This window comes from Triturus cristatus, chromosome 5_1, assembly GCF_964204655.1.
Source record: "Triturus cristatus chromosome 5_1, aTriCri1.1, whole genome shotgun sequence".
In the NCBI taxonomy this organism is placed as follows: domain Eukaryota; kingdom Metazoa; phylum Chordata; class Amphibia; order Caudata; family Salamandridae; genus Triturus; species Triturus cristatus.
Window position 1 is genome coordinate 1010405675 of NC_140587.1, and position 18833 is coordinate 1010424507.

An 18833-nucleotide genomic window follows, 5' to 3' on the forward strand; every position below is an offset into this window, starting at 1 on the left:
ACCAACCACAACCGTATTCCTACTGGGAGTCAGCCCCCCAAGCAGAATATTCACCGGCTCCTTTTTTAGCACAAGGCAGAGGGGTGCAAAAAGGCAAGACGAAAAGAGGACAACAGGTGCAATGGGCACAACCACTGGAGTCAGCACGGAGTCACATGAGGAGTATGGGCCCACCAACTCTACCTTGCACCAGCAACAACCGAGTCTAGTTGTTAACTTATCAGGAACCACGTTATCCACAATACAACTAGCAGTTTTGGAGAAAGGATTGGGTTTCGTGCCCACCCCAACATTAGACAAATTCCTACTCAGCTGTGAGCTGAATGAATTCATCAGGAAAATAAAATTGCGTGTGTTCTTCGAAAATAAAGGAACAAGTGATATTCAGAAAGGAGACACTGGCCTACACCGGAAGTTAACATTCACACCTCCTTCAGCCACCCTACCAGTAGAACGACTGGCTTTTGAGAAGGCGGTCTTGAGGGAAGTTGGAGAAATGGACCCAACCACCATGAAAACATTCCATAATACGACGAAACAGGAACACGAAGACATTAACATTTTGGCCAACAATAAGGACATTACCATAAAACCGTCAGACAAGGGTGGAGGGATTGTCTTACAAAGTACAGGAGCATACTGCCAAGAATGCCTCAGACTCCTGTCGGATGGAAGAAACCACAGACGCATCAGAGATGATCCCACAAAACGAATTCGGATCGGAATCACCAGCATGGTAGAAGAAGCACTCACCCATGGCTGGGTAACCAAGAAGGAAGGGGATTTATGATCAACACCCACCCGACAGTACCCTACTTCTACACTATCGCTAAGATACATAAGTCAGTGGAGAATCCACTGGGACGACCTATTGTTTCTGGGATCGGATCCATCCTGGAACCACTTTCCAAATTTGCAGACACCTTCCTACGTCCACTGATACAAAACACTAACACCTACTTGAAGGACACCAAATCAGTACTCTGCCTACTGAGAGATCTTCAATTTGATTCTACATGCAACATCCTGATTGGCCTAGATGCGGAGAGCCTTTATACAAGCTTACCACACAAAGCAACTATGGATATTCTAGAGGAAGTTCTGTATGGGTCAGCATGGCCCTACCATACACCACAACATGTGGTCCTAGAATGTTGCAAATGGGCTCTAACAGAGAACTACTTCCTTTTTGAAGAATCCCTTTTCCAACAACAACACGGTACCAGCATGGGCAGTACTTTCGCGCCGAGTGTGGCAGGATTGTACGTCCATCATTTAGAGGAACAAAAGAGCCTATCAGACCAAAACCCACATCGCCAGAAGATTGTGGAATGGAAGAGATACATTGATTACATCCTGGTGATATGAAAAGGTGACGAAACAGAGGCCAACATCTTCCTGGAGTGGCTCACCCTACAGGACCCCTTCCTAAAATTCAACCACACAATGAGTAGGTCTGAGTTAGTCTTCCTTGACCTTAAAATCTATGCAGTAGATGGCACACTCAAAACCACAACACATTTTAAACCAACCGCAAAAAACTGCCTCTTACTGTACGACAGCTTTCACCCACGACATCTGAAAGAAAATCTCCCCTTTGGACAGTTTCTTAGACTCAGGAGAAATTGCACGGAAACATCGGATTGTGATAAGCAGGCAAAAGACCTAGCAGAGAAACTAAAAACAACAGAAATACCTTTCCAAAATCATTGCAAAGGCAAAGAAAAGAGCACAAAATAATCATAGGGACGCCCTTCTAGAAACAAAAGAAAGACAGGAGAATGAAAAAGACAAAGGACCCATCTGTATTACAACTTTCAGTGTAGCATCAGACAAAATCTCAAAGTTGGTGAAGAAACATTGGCGGATTCAAAACAGTGGTAACTTGAACATACCAACACCAATGTTCTCACATAAGAGGGGCAAAAATTTGAAGGATATATTGGTGCACACCCGCCCGAAGCCCCAAAACAAAAGTAACCAACAAGTAATCAGTACTTTGCCAACAGGCCACCACCCATGTGGTAACTGTCGTGTGTGCCACCTCACTACAACCACTAAAAGGGTCACTTTCAATACAGGAAAATCATGGGATTTGCGAAAATTCACCACTTGCAACACTATAGGAGTTGTGTATCTGATTACGTGCCACTGTGACCTACACTATGTGGGTATGACCACCAGGAAGGTGAGCACAAGAATCTGTGGACATCAGAGCAACATCCGATTCCACAGAGCAAGTACTAGAATGACGCACACTTCAATGAGAAGCAACACACCCCAAATGACATGAGGTGGTTAGTGTTGGAACACATAAAACCCTGTGATAATTTAGAACAGATGCTACTAGAGATGGAGCAAAGATGGGTCTTCAAATTACGCACAGATATCACAGGCTTGGACAAGAATATATCATGGGGCCAATTCACTAGATAAATGAACCCTGATATCTCAAATCTAAAACTGTCGCTACCAAATAACTATCCTTTTGAAACCTGATCTAGTACAAAAACTTTCACCAAGTAAGCGGACAATCGTAGGACAATTGTGCAAAATGACACTTAATTATGAAATCACTGACCTACTTAACTGCCGCTTTTTTGAAAATTAGGTCATTTTGAGTAACCAAAAGGATGTATGAGAAACATCCCCAGGCTGCCTATTGATTTGTGACCACTCCAAAATGGCTACTCTCTTTGAGACTCATTTTATCCCTTCGATCAGGGTGTGATACTGACCCCAACCATTTGAAGAAACCCTATCTGGCATGTTTTTAAAACAGGCATGTTATGGGAAAATCAGGGACCGCCCTACACAAAAATCAAGAATAAAGGCACTGAGGTATTTACCCCGTGTTTTGAATAATGTGAAGGCTGTATGACAAACACCCCTAGTCTGTTTTTCGCCATTTTGACCATTCCAATATGGCCGCCATTTATGAGTCTCTCTGTGTCCCTTAGACCAGGGTTCAATACCGACCCCCAACTTTTTCGACAAAATACCTGGCGTCCTATGTTCAAACGAGGGACTCCTGCACACAAATAAATAATTTAGACTTTTTAAAATAACCCCCTTTTTCGAAATCCTAAACAAAAATACAAACAATATGGTGGACCGTTTTCTCTACCAAACGAGACAGCACGAGGAAATGACTCGGCTCTTTTGTTTGACTACTTCTACCGGTGCCGAGGCACAGACACGCTAAGATGCGGTCCGCCTTGGGAATGAATAGGACGTAATGACGGAGGGTTGCTGAGCACAGTAAGACTTTTTCTCCCTACAGGAATTAAAAAAACCTTTATTTCCCACATTTTCACTGCTTTTCGAACCAGTTAGAGGAAGGCACAAGAGATGAATGGCTTAAAACAAATCCTTATAATTTTACTTATTTCAGTATTCTTATTATAATATAGGGTTTCTACAGGCCCCTCCACCCAGACAAACCATGAGGCCTATTTTTGCCAAAAATAAGTACTTTTCAAAAAGAAATTGATTTTATGTTACATGTTGTGTGCGTCCTGTTTTGTCCTTGACCACGAGTGTTTTTAATTATGTATTTTAACCTTGCTTTCTCACAATAGAGATATCGAGTGTGGTATATTAATCCACACAGTATCTAACCACTAGTTAATGTTACTTTTAAGGGCACTTACACCATATTATGAAGTACCTTCTTTTATGCGCAGCGTAATGCCATAACCTGCCTACAAGAGCGGTGGGCAGGCAGTATGTATTAATTTGCATTTTGCTTTTTCTTCCCCATGACAGATACTACGTGTTCAGAATCAACCGTATGTATTTTCCCAATGCTCACACAATAGGTGTGCATTCATAATTTATATTTCACTTTATTATAGGTCCTGCATGGAGTGGTACACAAAGGGCTGGTCCCTTTGTTGTCCTGAAGAAGAGGTTTAGGGGATACCTTGAAACATGTCGACACATACTAGGGATTGTACTTGCATAACAGTTGTTTTTCCCTTTTATTAACTCCCGTTTTATCCTTACCAACTAGGAGCAGGAATAAAACATTAGCTCACTAGTTAGGTAAATTTTAAACATCACTTACACCACTCCCCCTACACTGCACTACACATATCCTCACAAAGTAAGTGCTCCTACGTAACTCCGCAAGTCGCAGCACGCCCCAAGCAGTAGATGTTTGGGATGGCCCCAATGATGAAGCATGCCACCTAGGGGCAACCCTGGGTGAGTGAGGGGACTGAAGAAAAGAATTTTTTCTTTTCTACCAGTAAAGGTGTTTTTTCACCCAATTGGTGAATCCCCCGTTTTTCTTGGCTAGGTTCTTTTGATCCGTCATCTACGGATTTGTTTTGCTGTACTCTGATCACACAGGAGGATGAACCTAGTCCAATCCTCCTCCTCCCCCTATTTTTGATTGTACTTCAGCATCAAAACCTGGCCACCAAAAATCGTTGCTTATTCTGTGTTTAGTGACCGTCATGCCTAAATATCCCACACGCGCAGTCTGTAAGATCTGTTAGCGAAAACATGAAGGTGGGCCCAGCTTATCACCTCTCACCAACACTTCACCTTCCAAAGATAGTTCATCCGCTACTTTACAGTATGGTTGTAATGACACATCAAGAGACTTTTCTCTCGGCCATCCCAATTTTACCAATGAAACCACTTTACTCAGCTCCACATCCTCTTTTACTTTCCTACACCACACCACCATGTAAGCATAAATCACTTGAGCTTCAACTTTGGCAATAATACACTCTTCGATTTTATCTTGTGCAACTTCTGTACAATCATTTTTCACAAGCAAACGAGATAAGAAATCTGCCCTAACATTTTCACCACCTGCAATACAACTTTTCTTGAAATTGAATTTCTAACAATTTTGTCGACAGTCTGGCCAATCTGGATTGTTTAATCTTGATGCCTGATAAAATATCAACCAACGGTTTGTGATCCGTTCTATGATCACATGCTCTTCCCCACAGATAAGGTTTATACTTTTCAACACCCCAAACACTGGCTAACATTTCTTTTTGTATAACAGAATATCTTGTCTCTTCAACTCTCAACTTCCCGGACACAAATACTGCAGTGACTTCAACACCATTGCACACCTGAGACAAAACAGCACCCATGCCATATGCACTGGCATCTACAGTTACAAAAATATGACCTTCCACGTAAGGTTTCAAAGCAGGTGCTGACAAGATACTCTGCTTGATACACTCAAAACTGTATTGACATGCACTGGACCGAACTAAATGTGAATTTTTGTAAGTAAATTCTTGAAACATGTTGTCATTACAGCACAGTTTGGTATAATTTTGGAGTAAAACTCACACAGCCCCAAAAATGTTCTCTATATGCAAGATGTGGTGCATTCACTATGCCCTCAACAATACTGGGCTAGAGTTTAACATGTCCTAGATATTTTATTTCGTTGACACCAAATACGCATTTGTCCTCTCTGATTGTTACACCATGATTTTCCAGCACAAACAAAATCTTCTCCACACACTTATCATGCTCCATCATGGGCATGGCTTGGCACCAGCCAAGATGGCTGCATAATCAGAGAGCTCCGTGGAGGCCCTCTCTTATCCCTCCTTTATTTGACATTCATCCGCCCGGCACACCCCGGGATGTTCCGATAGTGGAGAATGCCCACTAGAAACAGAATCGGAAAACTAAAGGTGAACTGCAGCGGCGAGGGACGCCGAGGCCTATGCCAACAGAAGCCGAATGGCACTGAGCAGTTCTGAAAGCCAAGACTAGCACTCCAGAGGATGGGATCCGGAGCCACGGATTGAGCCCTGGTCTACGCGGAAACCGGCGATGAGGGCTACTGCCCGAACGAGGACTCCTGCCTGGGTGAAGTGACGTGGGGAGCATTCCAGATCTTTCCCCCTTTTACCCTCTCTCGTAGGTGAGTGCAGGCAGCAGTGCTAGCGGGGGACTGGGATATACTCCCCACATACCCTGGAAAACTGCACAAAAAAAGAAGCAGGAAACAAGACCCCTTGATCTGATCCCCGACGGGTTCCGTAATGCTTGGGCACCCTGCAGGAACTCAAAACTCAGTGCGGTGGCTCAGCCGCAAAGGAAGAAATCGGGAGACAGCAAGCCTGGAGTGGGGGGGGGGGGGGGTGAAGAAAAGAACAGGCAGACAATCAGCTGGGAAGAGCAGTCAGGAGTGAGATACACTAATGTATAATGAGTATGAATAGAGCAGGCGAAATGAAATCATTTGGACAAATCTAACCCCTAAAAGTGAAAAGACAGTTATCAGTCTGGAGAGTGTCAGAACCCCGGTAATCAAGTCCAGAATTCAGGCCCTCGTCTGAAACTCAGTGCAGAAGGGATACGCTCCGTGTGGAAGGTAAGTAAAGAAGGGGGTGCCCCATGAGAGACTGAAACAGGGCGTCAATAACAGCCGAGTGCGCAGGACACCAGCGGGTGAAAGAAACACAAAGAGCAGCTGAAATGACAAGGCTAGCTAGACCAATTTAACTCAGAAGTGGGAGCACAACGGCCAGTGTGCCGAGTGCCAGGAATCAAGCCACAACAGAAAGCGGTTAGTGATAAGCCAGAAGAGCGGCCCCCTGAAACCAGGATCCCACCTGTAGCACGGTGTAAAAGTGATAAGCCTGGAGAAAAAGAATTGCAAAAGGGGAGGCCCCCCAAGAGAGACTGAGGCAAGCGGTTTGTAATAGCAGAGCACTCAAGACACCAACGGCGAAAGGTACGCAAAAAACCCCAAAACGGCCACTATGCGACCAAAGAGGGCACCGGTACCCCAGAGCAATAAATTGGACAAATGCGCTGTGCCCAGAAACTCAATGGTAGATGGGAGCCAAGAAATGGAGGACCCCTCACTAGGTGCTATATTGGCAGTTATCCACGGCATGGGAGTGACCCTTGAGACAAAAATAGACAGGTTTACTATAGAGGAAAACCTCCTCCTGGCAGACATGAACAAAAACTCGCGATAGCAGAAAATAACATTGGAGATCTTCATTCTACTACTCGAAGGCTGGAAGAAAGAGTACGACTGTCTCAACCACACAAAATAATGGCCGCAAAGCTGGGGTAACAGGAGGGGATGACCCGCAGAAACAACATCAGGGTGATGGGGGTGACGAAGGCAATGCAGGGACCTTCAGTGGACCTTTTCCTGGAGGACTTATTCATCAATCAACTGAAACCCAGACACTCTCTAATTTTGTTTCCATTGAAAGGACCCACAGAGCACCAGTACGACAGCCCATCCAGTGAAATGCAAGAGTCCACTACGGAAGGTGGACCTGCACATGGAAGTTGTCCTCTGGACCCACAATCAGTTGTTAAATAGGGGGTGGAGAGGTATGAACCTTATAACTGGAGTGGGGCCGACGATTCGACATTGTATTGACTTCCGGGCCTGAAAGAAACTGATAGGAAAAGAACTGGGGACTAGCCCCGGGTCTCATTTCCAGGCAAGAGAAATGTAAGTGATGACCGCAAAGGGACATAAGAAGGGTCATAACACAAGAGAAGTGGGCGGAGTGGGAGGGCTACCATATTAACGGAGGAACATTGCCAACTGACCCCATGAAGTAGGGATGATTAAGAATGGGTGACAGGCGCACTGCAAATTGGGGAAGTGGGTACTTTACCTACAGTGCAGTGTGGCAGGGCGGGGGGTGTTGACAACCGGGATATGTTTGTTCATCAGTTTGTTACATAAAATCTATGATATTTTTGAGTTAAGATTGAAACACCAAAATGTATGGTACACAAATTTCAGACACGGAGGGGCGGGAGGTGCGAGGGCAGGGGGGGGGAAACATAATATTGCATAGAGCAGTAATGGCATCTCGTTCGACAACCACAATGCCAATCCTTTCTTAGAATGTCAATGTTTTAGGCAACAAAATCAAACGCTCTATGGTCCTACAATCCCTACGTAGACAATCCCCAGACCTAGTACTACTTCAAGAGACAAATCTACGAGGTAAGCACTATTTAGCACTTAATCGATTTGGCTACACTCTACTAGCCCACGCAGGATTCACATCTTGCTCCAGAGGAGTGGCATTTCTAGCCAAAAATGCAAACCCATTCTTGATGGGCTGCGTCTGGCGTGACCCTGTGGGCAGATATGTGGCACTAACCAGTATACGGGAGGGCCAAACTCTTAATATATGCTCTATTTATATACCACAGAAACGCCATCCTGAGGCACTTCCAGAGCTCACCAAAACACTGCTTGGCATTCCCCAAGGACGTCTAATAATGCCATGAACACCACAATGTCGCCTGAGTTAGATGGTAGCACAATGCTTGGTAGAGCCACTGGGCAAGGAACGCTGCGAGCATTTGCAGCGACGATGGGGTTAACAGACTTATGGAGAGCTCATAACCCAAACATTAGGCAGTATACACACATTTCGGCGGCACATGGCAGCGGGTCTCGCCTAGATTACTTCTTATTTTTTTGTAATTTATTTTTATTTCATTTGCACCACCTCTGCGGTTGCCCATTCACTCATATCTCTCATCCAGTTTGAGAATTGTGGTGGTTGAGGGTGCATCCATGATATTACTATACGTCTAACCCCAGATTAACAAAGCGTCTGCCTAGCTTTTTGTTTTTAGGCATGGACAATAGTCCAAGTAGGACCTATTTAACCTCTTTTTGAATGGTCCAGCCTGCCACTTCTCCTAAGCGACTTAATACCGCCTCTCAGTTAAAGAGTACAACGAACAGTGCCAAATCATGTGGAGAAGATCTGCCCCTTGGGCTCCACATCTAGGACAGCAATCTGAATGAGTATGATATATTGTATATAATGTATGTGGAGTAAAGTAAGTTTGATGTACCTCGCCTAGATTGCCTCTTCACAAAAAGTATACGTGTGGGACTGTTCAAGGATGCGTGATTCAAAGCCAGCGGCATATCAGACCATTCACCAGTAGAGGTGGTGCTCCCCACCTCCTGTGCAATCCTGGCAATTTAAGGACAGAGAGTTTGTGGATAAATTCAGGGAAAGAACGGAAGAATACTTTGAAGAGAAAACGAGTGCTGTCAGTTCCCATTGCATACTGTGGGAAGCATTCAAAGTGGTGGTTAGCGGACATGCCCAGGCACTGGCGGACGGCCAGAGAAAAGAACAACACGCTAGATATGAGAAGTTGGAACAGGAAATAACAGAACTCGAGGAGCAAATTGGTCGACTGGGGACACCAGACCCCACCCTAAGGCACAAACTTCGGCTCCGGCAGTGCAAAGTCAAAAGAGCTGGAAAAGAATTCAGCCAGATCCCACGCAATAGCCACACAGAAACGACGTAGGAGACCAGGCAAATAAATTAATAGCGTGGCTAGAGAGGAGAGACAAAGACCTCAATTGGGTCCTAGAAATACAGACACCTGATGGCTCTATAAGCAAGACTAGTGTAGCAATCACTAATATTTTGCAACCTACTGTGAGTTATTATACCAGTCGTCGCAGCCAGAATGCAGACAACAGCGCAGAGCTGCTGTGTTATATTCCATATAGGTACCTCAATATCGGCCTCAGTAACGTCATTACCCTTCACCTATATTCTTCCCTACATTACACTTGTCACGGTTTACAGGGACTTACCTTTCTCCTACATACTACACTGCATTCAGGACGTGGGTTTTCCCTAGTTCAACATTTCATACATTATGCATGAGGATTCTTGGAAGCACAGCAGGACTCCAATCTCCTGTATAAAATCTATGTACAAAGTTCATGCCCAATGTCATCCTTAGGCCGACACAGTAACACAGCAAGGTAGCACCCCTGGGGAGACCTATGGGTATATATACATCACATCTTGCTAAGATAAGACAGAGGAGACTGAGACTTCCCGGCCAACACACGGAACAGAGACACTGATGTTCCTGCATGCAAACACTCCAGCTCACAGTGGTCTAAAACATCCCTCATGGGGTGTCCAACTCGAGACCAGGACGTGGTCCCACAGTCTCTAATTTCAGGTAATGGGATTGACTAAATCCTAGAGGGATTCTTGGCTTAACACCTACACACAGGCTAGGTACACTTAGGTACATCTAGTTAGGGAGACATCTTAGGAGTACGCATCTTTTTATCATGTGTTTTATATACTTGAATGTATTCATGATTATAGTAAGATAGTAGAACTATACCATCCATTTACCTTTATAATACTGCTAATCATTTATATCTTATACTGTCTAATGGTTGTTGCAGCTCATTCATGTTACACCAGAATAACAACTGTTCAATAAATGCTTATTCAAAACGCCCAGCCTGTTTATTCGGTGTATTACTCTGAGACAGACTAAGTAAGCACGAGTGACTGAGCAAAAGTTAGTATATTGTCCTGAGGAATCAAGGTTGTCATGTTCGATGGTTGCCAGGAACTATTTTCTCCTTGGTAAAAGGAGATTCTAGTGGCACTGTGAGCTAGTTGGTACAAAAGGCCAACATACCCGGTGGGGGTGATCAGAGTTAGTCTGACACCAACCCTACAATTTATAGGAACTACACGACATGGCACCGCCAACGTTGGTTGGGTACTTATTTAACATTAGAATCTGAGTAGTTCAATCTTGCTATTCTCAGAGACGTCTGGAGTGGGTGGGCAAAAATCCACCACAGCTGAGTAGGCAAAGTATCCTATTTATTTGGTTTTGGGTAAATCAAGCTTGAAGGACACAGTATTCCTAAAAATTGTGCAAAGCACCTTATCATAGTTCCCTTGAAAAGTTATTTTGTGTTCTAAACAGAATGACTAACCGGGTCTTAGACCCACTAGACCAGCCATTACCGCACTCGGAAGACGAGGAAGATGAAATCGCAATACATATTGCGGCAAATGTTAGAAATACATTAACCCTGAAGCTGCTTGCGCATGGTTTAACACCTAGGGGTGGCATAGGAGCTATCATGATTGAGGCACACAAATCATACAGAACAGAGGTATTTTATTCATGGGTTACATTCCCAGCAGTAAATGCAAGAACAAAAACTTTTCATTTTTACAGAGAAGATATACCACCAGCGGATTGTCCGCATGAGGACATTGAGGTTTTGCTCACGTACCAGGAACATTTACACTGCTTTAAAGGTGCCCTACCCCATACAAGAAGAAGAGTAAGACTCTGCCTGCTCGGAAGAGATGGGGCAACATGGCCAATATTAGCAGCATACACACCACATCCTGACATCTAAACAATGCCAGGACCAGATTTACTCATACTTCACAAAGAATTAATAAAACTTTACAGAAACAAGACGCAGTTCGTCATGAGGACACTTACAGTCCAGCCAACAATGGTAACAACAAATACACCTAACGTTCGAAACACAACAACTAAAATTACACCACAAACGTTACATGCAGTAATGGGTAAAATGCCCGCAAAACGTGAACAAATGCCATTCTGGATAGCGCAGAAAATAACACAACTAGAAGCAGGATCCCCAAATACCAGCGCTTATGAAAAACACAGAATGCTGACAATCTGCTTGCCCCTGGGGATAACACCACAGATAGAGGACTGTACCTCTTGGGGTACAGTTTTTGCTGCCATATATACCAGAACTCATGGTATACCATCCTTGGCTATAATACCAGATGTATTAAGACAAATACAAAATGAATACGGAGCAGAGCCTGCTCTGAACTTAGCGATGAACTTACAAGGTAACTATGAGATATATGAAAAAGAACACTTCTCCAAATCCAATTATTTAGTTTAAGGAATTATGTCCAAGGTAAACTTACAATTGTCCAACAGACCAATGGTTATCAATTTTTATAATTAAAGTCATATACCATATTTATAAATCATGTTTTTCATTTATAGAATACATATACATTTCATTATAAAAAATACACCAACAAACTATGAAGAATAAATACTTTACTTATCAAATGGTGAGGAGCCCCACCAACATTACAAGGAACAATTAACATGTTGTACGTAAATTAATTAATAAAACATAAGATAACACATTGCCAAGACTAATGAACAATAGACAACAAACAATATTAACACAAGGAGACTACACAAACACACTAGAACAGAATTCAATATATGCCCAGTTAATTAAATCATTGCTTATACATGTTTAAAAAAGAAAAACGCTGACGCACGTTTCAGAAGTGGCACATAAATAGAGAATTCCTTCATCAGGGCGCTGGGAGGACAACTAGATCAGTGGCTTAAAGCCATCTGTAGAACATGCACTGTTGCTGAATGTGTAGTGCAGGGGACTCTGTATCAACACCTGTTGCCAAAAGATTTTCTGGGCATTTGAACGGGCTCTGCCAAAGGGATCTTCAAATGGTCACTTCTTCTAATGACATATGTATGCCTCGGGAGCAGTCCCTACTGATGTTTTTAGTTCCGTGGGTCAATCTGAACAGAATACGATGGCATAGAGTTGGTCCCCAAAATCCGTAGGCGCTTCAATATGGGCTTTGACTAACAAATACGGGCGTCCCAGCCGGGACTATATCTCCGTAGCCTGCCGTAATAAATTGCCCCACATGCAGTGTAAGTAGTTGATATAAAAACAAATATAGTCAGATAATGTAGAAATTATTGGAAATTCATAAGGCGCCCCCCGGGTCCAGCTCAGCAACGGAGTACCGGCGTCCAACCAAGGTACTAGGTAACTATGCCCAGGTATCAGCAATAATATTAGCAAATTCTAAAGGGGAGGCAGCATCCGTGGCTATTCGCCAACACCCAAGGGAGTTCGGTATTTTACAGAATGGTGCATGAACTACCTAAAGTAATTGAAACTGCATATGCAGAATTATACAGGGACAGTTTGGGTGGTAAAGCATTAAAACCACGGGTGATGGGTAGTCAGAGAAGGAGACCTTCAAGCAGACACCTGCTTCTTCTAAAAAGAAGTGGGACAATAACAAAAAACACAAGGTTAAAGAAAACAGATCGCAATCCAGAGGTAGATCCCCTCCACAGGAGCCCTCCGAAAGGAGGTACAACCTTAGGAATAGGGATAATATTAAGAAACCTGACAGGTATCAGGATACTGATACACGTTTCTCTCGTTCCTTTCAGGGTTCAACGAAAAAGTCAGAGAGAGAGAAGGACGATCAAACAGACAAGAAGAGCGTACAAAGTCCAGAGACAAGCAACACACTCAAGAATATACTTCCAAAAAAGAAGATAAACCAAACCAAAAGCCACAGTTCAAAAAGAAGAAGGTTGCAGGTCTAAAGATCAGACATGCCCAAAATTCTGAGGACTCGACTACTGAACTGGGAATGGGCTCTGACGATGCTAGGCAGTGCGGCAGAAGTAGTAATAGCTCACCAGAACCTGATGGAATTTCTGGTGATCGCGCACTTGAATGATTATATTACGGTGGAAACACCTGATACTAGGGTAAGTGTCACACACAAATGATATGAAATAACACTCCAAATGGAGGGGGACAAACGCAGGACAGTTAGAGGTCTCTTTTGGCAGAACCTAACATTTCGCTAGGACACTTTGTTAGCTGAACAGTATAGGCCGCCTGCATTCATCATGGATTGCCCTAGGGGAGAAACAGTAATTTTACAAGCATTCTCCGAACATGTTCCCAAACATTTACAATATACATATGCGCTGGAGTGAGCAGTAGCTCATGCCCCAGCATTATACAAAAACCATGTTGGATGGGATGAGGATTCAACCCACCACATAATTCCATAAAAAAATACTCCAACTGCACAAAGGCAATAGTCAATAAAGAGAGAAGCTAAAAGACAGGTCAGAGAGATCTTAGCTCAACTTGAATACCAAAGAGTGATTGAAACATGCACCTTTCAAATGAATAACCCTTTATTTCCCGTATTAAAAACAGACAACACCTACCGTCTAGTGTATTGGATTACAGACATTTGAACACTTGCACTAAAACATTTGTAGTACAGAATACACACAGTGCCGCATTAATGAATAACATTGAGTGGAAAAAATACAAAACTACACTATCAATCAATCAATCAGGGGTTTGTAAAGCACGCTACTCACCCGTGAGGGTCTCAAGGCGCTGGGGGGTGGGAGGGAGCGGCTCTGGATCAGTCGAAGAGCCAGGTTTTGAGGTCCTTCCTGAACGTGTGCAGGGTTGGGGAGCGTCTGATGTTCACAGGGAGCTCGTTCCAGGTCTTAGCTGCGATGTAGGAGAAAGCTCTCCCGCCGGTTCTGTTTCTGCGGATGCGGGGGACCTCTGCCAGGGCGAGGTCGGCGGAGCGGAGGTTCCTCTTGGGTACGTGGAAGGATACTCTCTCGTTGAGGTATTTGGGTCCGATGTTGTTGATGGATTTGTAGGCGTGGGTGAGGAGTTTGAAAGTGATCCTCTTCTCGACGGGGAGCCAGTGGAGGCCTCGTAGGTGTTGGGTCATGTGCTAGTGACGTGGTGTCCCAAGGACGAGTCTGGCTGTGACGTTCTGGATAGTTTGGAGTTTGTGGAGAAGAGTTCTGTTGATTCCGGCGTAGAGAGTGTTGCCGTAGACAAGTCTGCTGGTTATGAGTGCATGGGTGACGGTCCTTCTGCAGTCGGGGGGGGATCCATTTGAAGGTCTTACGGAGGATACGAAGGCAGTTGAAACTAGTGGAAGCGAAGGCGTTGATCTGGCGGTTCATGGTGAGGGAAGAGTCAAGGATGATTCCGAGATTCCAAGCGTGGTCTGTCGGGGTAGGTGGGTTCCCGAGGGCCACCAGGTGTTGTCTCAGGCAGAGGTGCAGTGTCCGAGGATGAGGTCCTTGGTCTTCTCTGAGTTGAGCTTCAAACAGCTGTCCTTCATCCAGGCTGCCACGTGCTTCATCCCTTCCTGGAAAGAGAGTCTGGTGTCTTCGGGATTCTTTGTGAGTGAGAGGATGAGCTGGGTTTCGTTGGCGTAGGATACGATGCTGAGCCCATGCTGTCTGACGTTGGCGGCGAGGGGGGCCATGTAGGTGTTGAAGAGCGTCGGGATGAGCGATGATCCTTGGGGTACTCCGCAGTTGATGTCAGTGGGTTCGGAGAGGAAGGGAGGGAGTCTGATCCTCTGGGTTCTGCCGGAGAGGAAGGATTGGATCCAGTCGAGGGCGGCTCCTTGTATCCCCGCGTCGTGGAGTCTGACTGCGAGCGTGTGATGTGAGACGTTTCGAAGGCTGCAGAGAGGTCTAGAAGGATGAGGGCCGCGGTGTGTCTCTGGTCTAGTAGCATGCGGATGTTGTCGGTGGCAGCGAGGAGGGCGGTCTCGGTGCTGTGGTTGCTGCGGAAACCAGACTGGGAGGTGTCTAGGATGGAGTTCTCTTCGATGAAGGCGGTCAGCTGGGCGTTCACGAGTCTCCCGGTGACTTTGGCTGTGAAGGGGAGGAGAGAGATGGGCAGTAGTTTTTCAGGTCTGTAATGGATTTTGTTGCCAAAATATAGCGCCTGAGCGCAGTTTTTTTATTTTATTTATTAAAACAACAATGATCTGCGTGTAAAATGTTTACATTCTCAATACTACTTCTTTACAGTCACTTGATATACATTTCTACATTGGCGCACATATGACTACAACATTATTACATGTCCACGTTCAAGTCGCTATCTTCTTCTGGAGGCGTGCAGATGTTTCCCCTATATATATTCCACTTTCCCCACACCCTTCCCATTTTCTGGGGCATTTCCTATTGATAAATGTGGCCTTCTCCGCTACCATGACTATATCCATATCTTTACACCAATTTATTAACGTCGGTACGGTCCCTACTCCCCACTTTTGTGCTATGTTCCGTTTAGCTATTATCATGCCTGCCGTTGCCCACTGGCGCTAGGCGTGATTAAAGTCTGTTGAACCCCAGACGTTAAGAAGGCAGCATTTAGGCTCAAGCGGGACATGTTTCTCGGTGACTTTCTGTGATAGTTCTTACCACTGTCTCCCAGTATGATGTAAGTTTTTTGCAGTCCCATAACATGTGATAATAGGTACCTATGCCCCCACAGAGGCGCAAGCAACATGGGTCAGGAGCCCTTCCCATCTTGTGTAATACCGTCCATGTGTAGTAGGTCCTGTGTAGTATTTTAAATTGTACCAATACGTATTCTAGAGGAGATTGCCACGCCTCCCGCCAGTCAGGGTCATCCATGTCTCCCACCACTGGCTTCCAAAGCTCCCTGAGCCGGTGAAGTGGATCTGCACGGTTGTTAATGCTTTTTTTATATGTTAGTGAGGTCGCTTGTTTGTGCAGGTAGTCGGTAAGTAGTCGGTCCTCTAAAGGGAGCGTCTCCGCTGTAGGGAGGGCTGCTTCTATCGCATGTTTAATTTTCATATATCTGAACTGTTCACTCAGAGACATTGTGTAATGCTCTTGTAGATAGGCGAAACTGACGACTTTCCCATTCTGCGAGAGGTCTCCAAGCCGGAAGATTCCGATCAGATCCTATTTTTGAAATCCTTTGCTGTTACCCAGTGTTACCAATTTACTTGTGTCCCACAAGGGTGTGTGTTGTGTAAGCCTACCTGCCCACCCAGGTGTTTATTTACCGTGTGCCATATGCGGACAGTGTGCATCGCTGGGCCTATAAGGCCATGGGCTTTCTGATTGTTGTAAAGCGCTCTATTAACACCGCCTTTCCCTAGAGTCATTCTGTCGAGGTGGTAGGCCGGGTCTGAGTCTGGCACATGAAGCCATTGATTAATGACTGTGAGCTGTGAAGCCCAGTAGTACGCTTTGATATCAGGCAGGGCTATCCCGCCTTCGTACCAACTCTGCACCAGTTTATTTGCTGCCCCTCTTGCCGGCTTGCTATCCCATAGGCGAGCTGCAACCTCCGAATTCACTGCTCTAAAGTATGAATCAAGGACTGGATATGGCGTATTGTGTAGGCATATAGAAATCTGGGTAGAGCCATCATTTTAAAGAGAGTCGCTCTACCCAATAGGGTGAGTGGCAGTGCTTTCCAATGCTTAATATCACGCTTCAGTCTTTGCAGAGGGGCTTGTAAGTTAAGTGTTTAAAATGTGTCGCGATCCGATGTTACATGTATGCCAAGATACGTAAAGCTGTCTGTGACTATTTGAACCTTGCATCCCTTTGGGAGACGTGGGGGCGAACCATGTAATATGTACAGCACAGACTTATCCCAGTTAATGGCATATCCGGAGACTGAACCAAACACAGCGCAGATATTCAGTAACGCATGGAGGGATCGCGTGGGTGAGGTGATATACAGTAGTACATCGTCCGCATAGAAGGAGATACGATCTTCCCATTCCTCCCTCCATTTTAGACCTCGGACCATGGGATACCATCTTATCCACGCCGCCAGTGGTTCCAGGACTAGTGCGAACATTAAGGGTGACAATGGGCAGTCCTGTCTCGTCCCCCTACCCAGTGTGAATTCCCGCGATATGTGACCATTAGCGACTACATGTGCTACAGGGTCGGCATAGAGTAAATGTATCCAGGAGCTGAACTTCTGTCCGAACCCTAAATGTTGAAGGACCGCAAATAAAAAGGCCCATTCCACCCAGTCAATGGCCATCTTCGCGTCCAGGGAGAGGACCGTGGCGTCTTCCTGTATAGTGTGTTTTCGGCCCAATACTCCATGGAGGCGCCTAAGATTCAGGGCTCTGTTTCTTCCAGGCATAAAGCCCGATTGATCCGGGTGGACCAATGTGGGGAGATGTGGGGAGATGGGGGGGTGAGTCTAAGCGCCAGCGTTTTGGCTAAGATTTTCCCTTCCGCATTAATTAAGGAGATCGGACGATATGATGTGCATTTCTCTACTGGTTTGCCGGGCGTATGGATGGCCACAATAGTTGCCAGTTGTTGATCTCTAGGAAGTGTCCCTATGTCTCGACTTGTTTCGAACATTTTTAACAAGTATGGGGCTATCTTGTCCGCTGTGTGTTTATATAATTCTATCGGGATGCCATTTGGACCAGTGGCTTTGCCCGATTGTATTTTGGAAATGGCTATCTTGAGTTTGTCTACCGTGATGTTTGCTTCTAGACTTTCGGTTTCTTGAGGCGTGAGCCGTGGCATACGGATATCTTTCAGGAATGCAAGCGTTTCCTGTACAGTGGTAGTGTTCGTGCTGTTGTGCTAGTGCAGTCACTATGAGTTGTGGGTCCGACGTGATTTTTCCATCGTCGGTCCTAATCTGTGTTATCCATCTATGCGTCCATTCCCTCTTGTCTAGCCAGGCAAGAAGTTTGCCTGCTTTGTCTCCTGACTCATAGATCCGGTATTGGACTGCCTGCAGATGGGACTTAGCGTCAGCCCAAAGGTATTCCTTGAATTCTTGTCTTGTCATGCTCAATGTATGTGCTGTCTCTTCCGTGGGTCCAGCGGCATGTTGGGATTCTAAGGGCTGTACTTCCTGCTCTAAGGTCTCTATTGCATTTCTTTTTTCCCTTTTATGCCCCTCTATGAGGGAGATAGCCTGTCCCCTTATCACTGGCTTGTTTTCTTCCCATAGTGTTAATGGGGAGGAGACTGACGCATCGTTTTCTTGGAAATATTGCATGGTTGCAGTGGTTACATTTTTCCTGATCTTAGAATTCATGAGGAATCCTGGATAGATGGGGTACATACGACTTTGAATAGTGCAGTGTGCCCGGATTTCTGCTCTTACCGGGGAGTGATCAGAGATTCCTCTGGGTAAGTGTGTGGCCGCCCCCATCCTTCCTGGATTGTCCACGGCCGTGAGTATGTAATCTATGCGGGAGAGGCTATTATGAGCTCCAGAGTGGAAGGTGTATTGTTTCTCAAGTGGGTTTTAGAACCTCCATATGTCCAATAGGCCGTGTGCGTCTAAAAAGTCGGCCAGGTGTGAACTAACACGATGT

At 45.2% G+C, this 18833-nt stretch overlaps 1 protein-coding gene across 2 annotated transcripts in view; it reads left to right on the plus strand.

The window, feature by feature from the left end:
* The window catches only part of LOC146832786 (kinesin-like protein KIF17), a 930557-nt gene that overhangs the window by 153280 nt on the left and 758444 nt on the right, over positions 1–18833 (plus strand). The gene's annotated exons all lie outside the window — the stretch shown is intronic.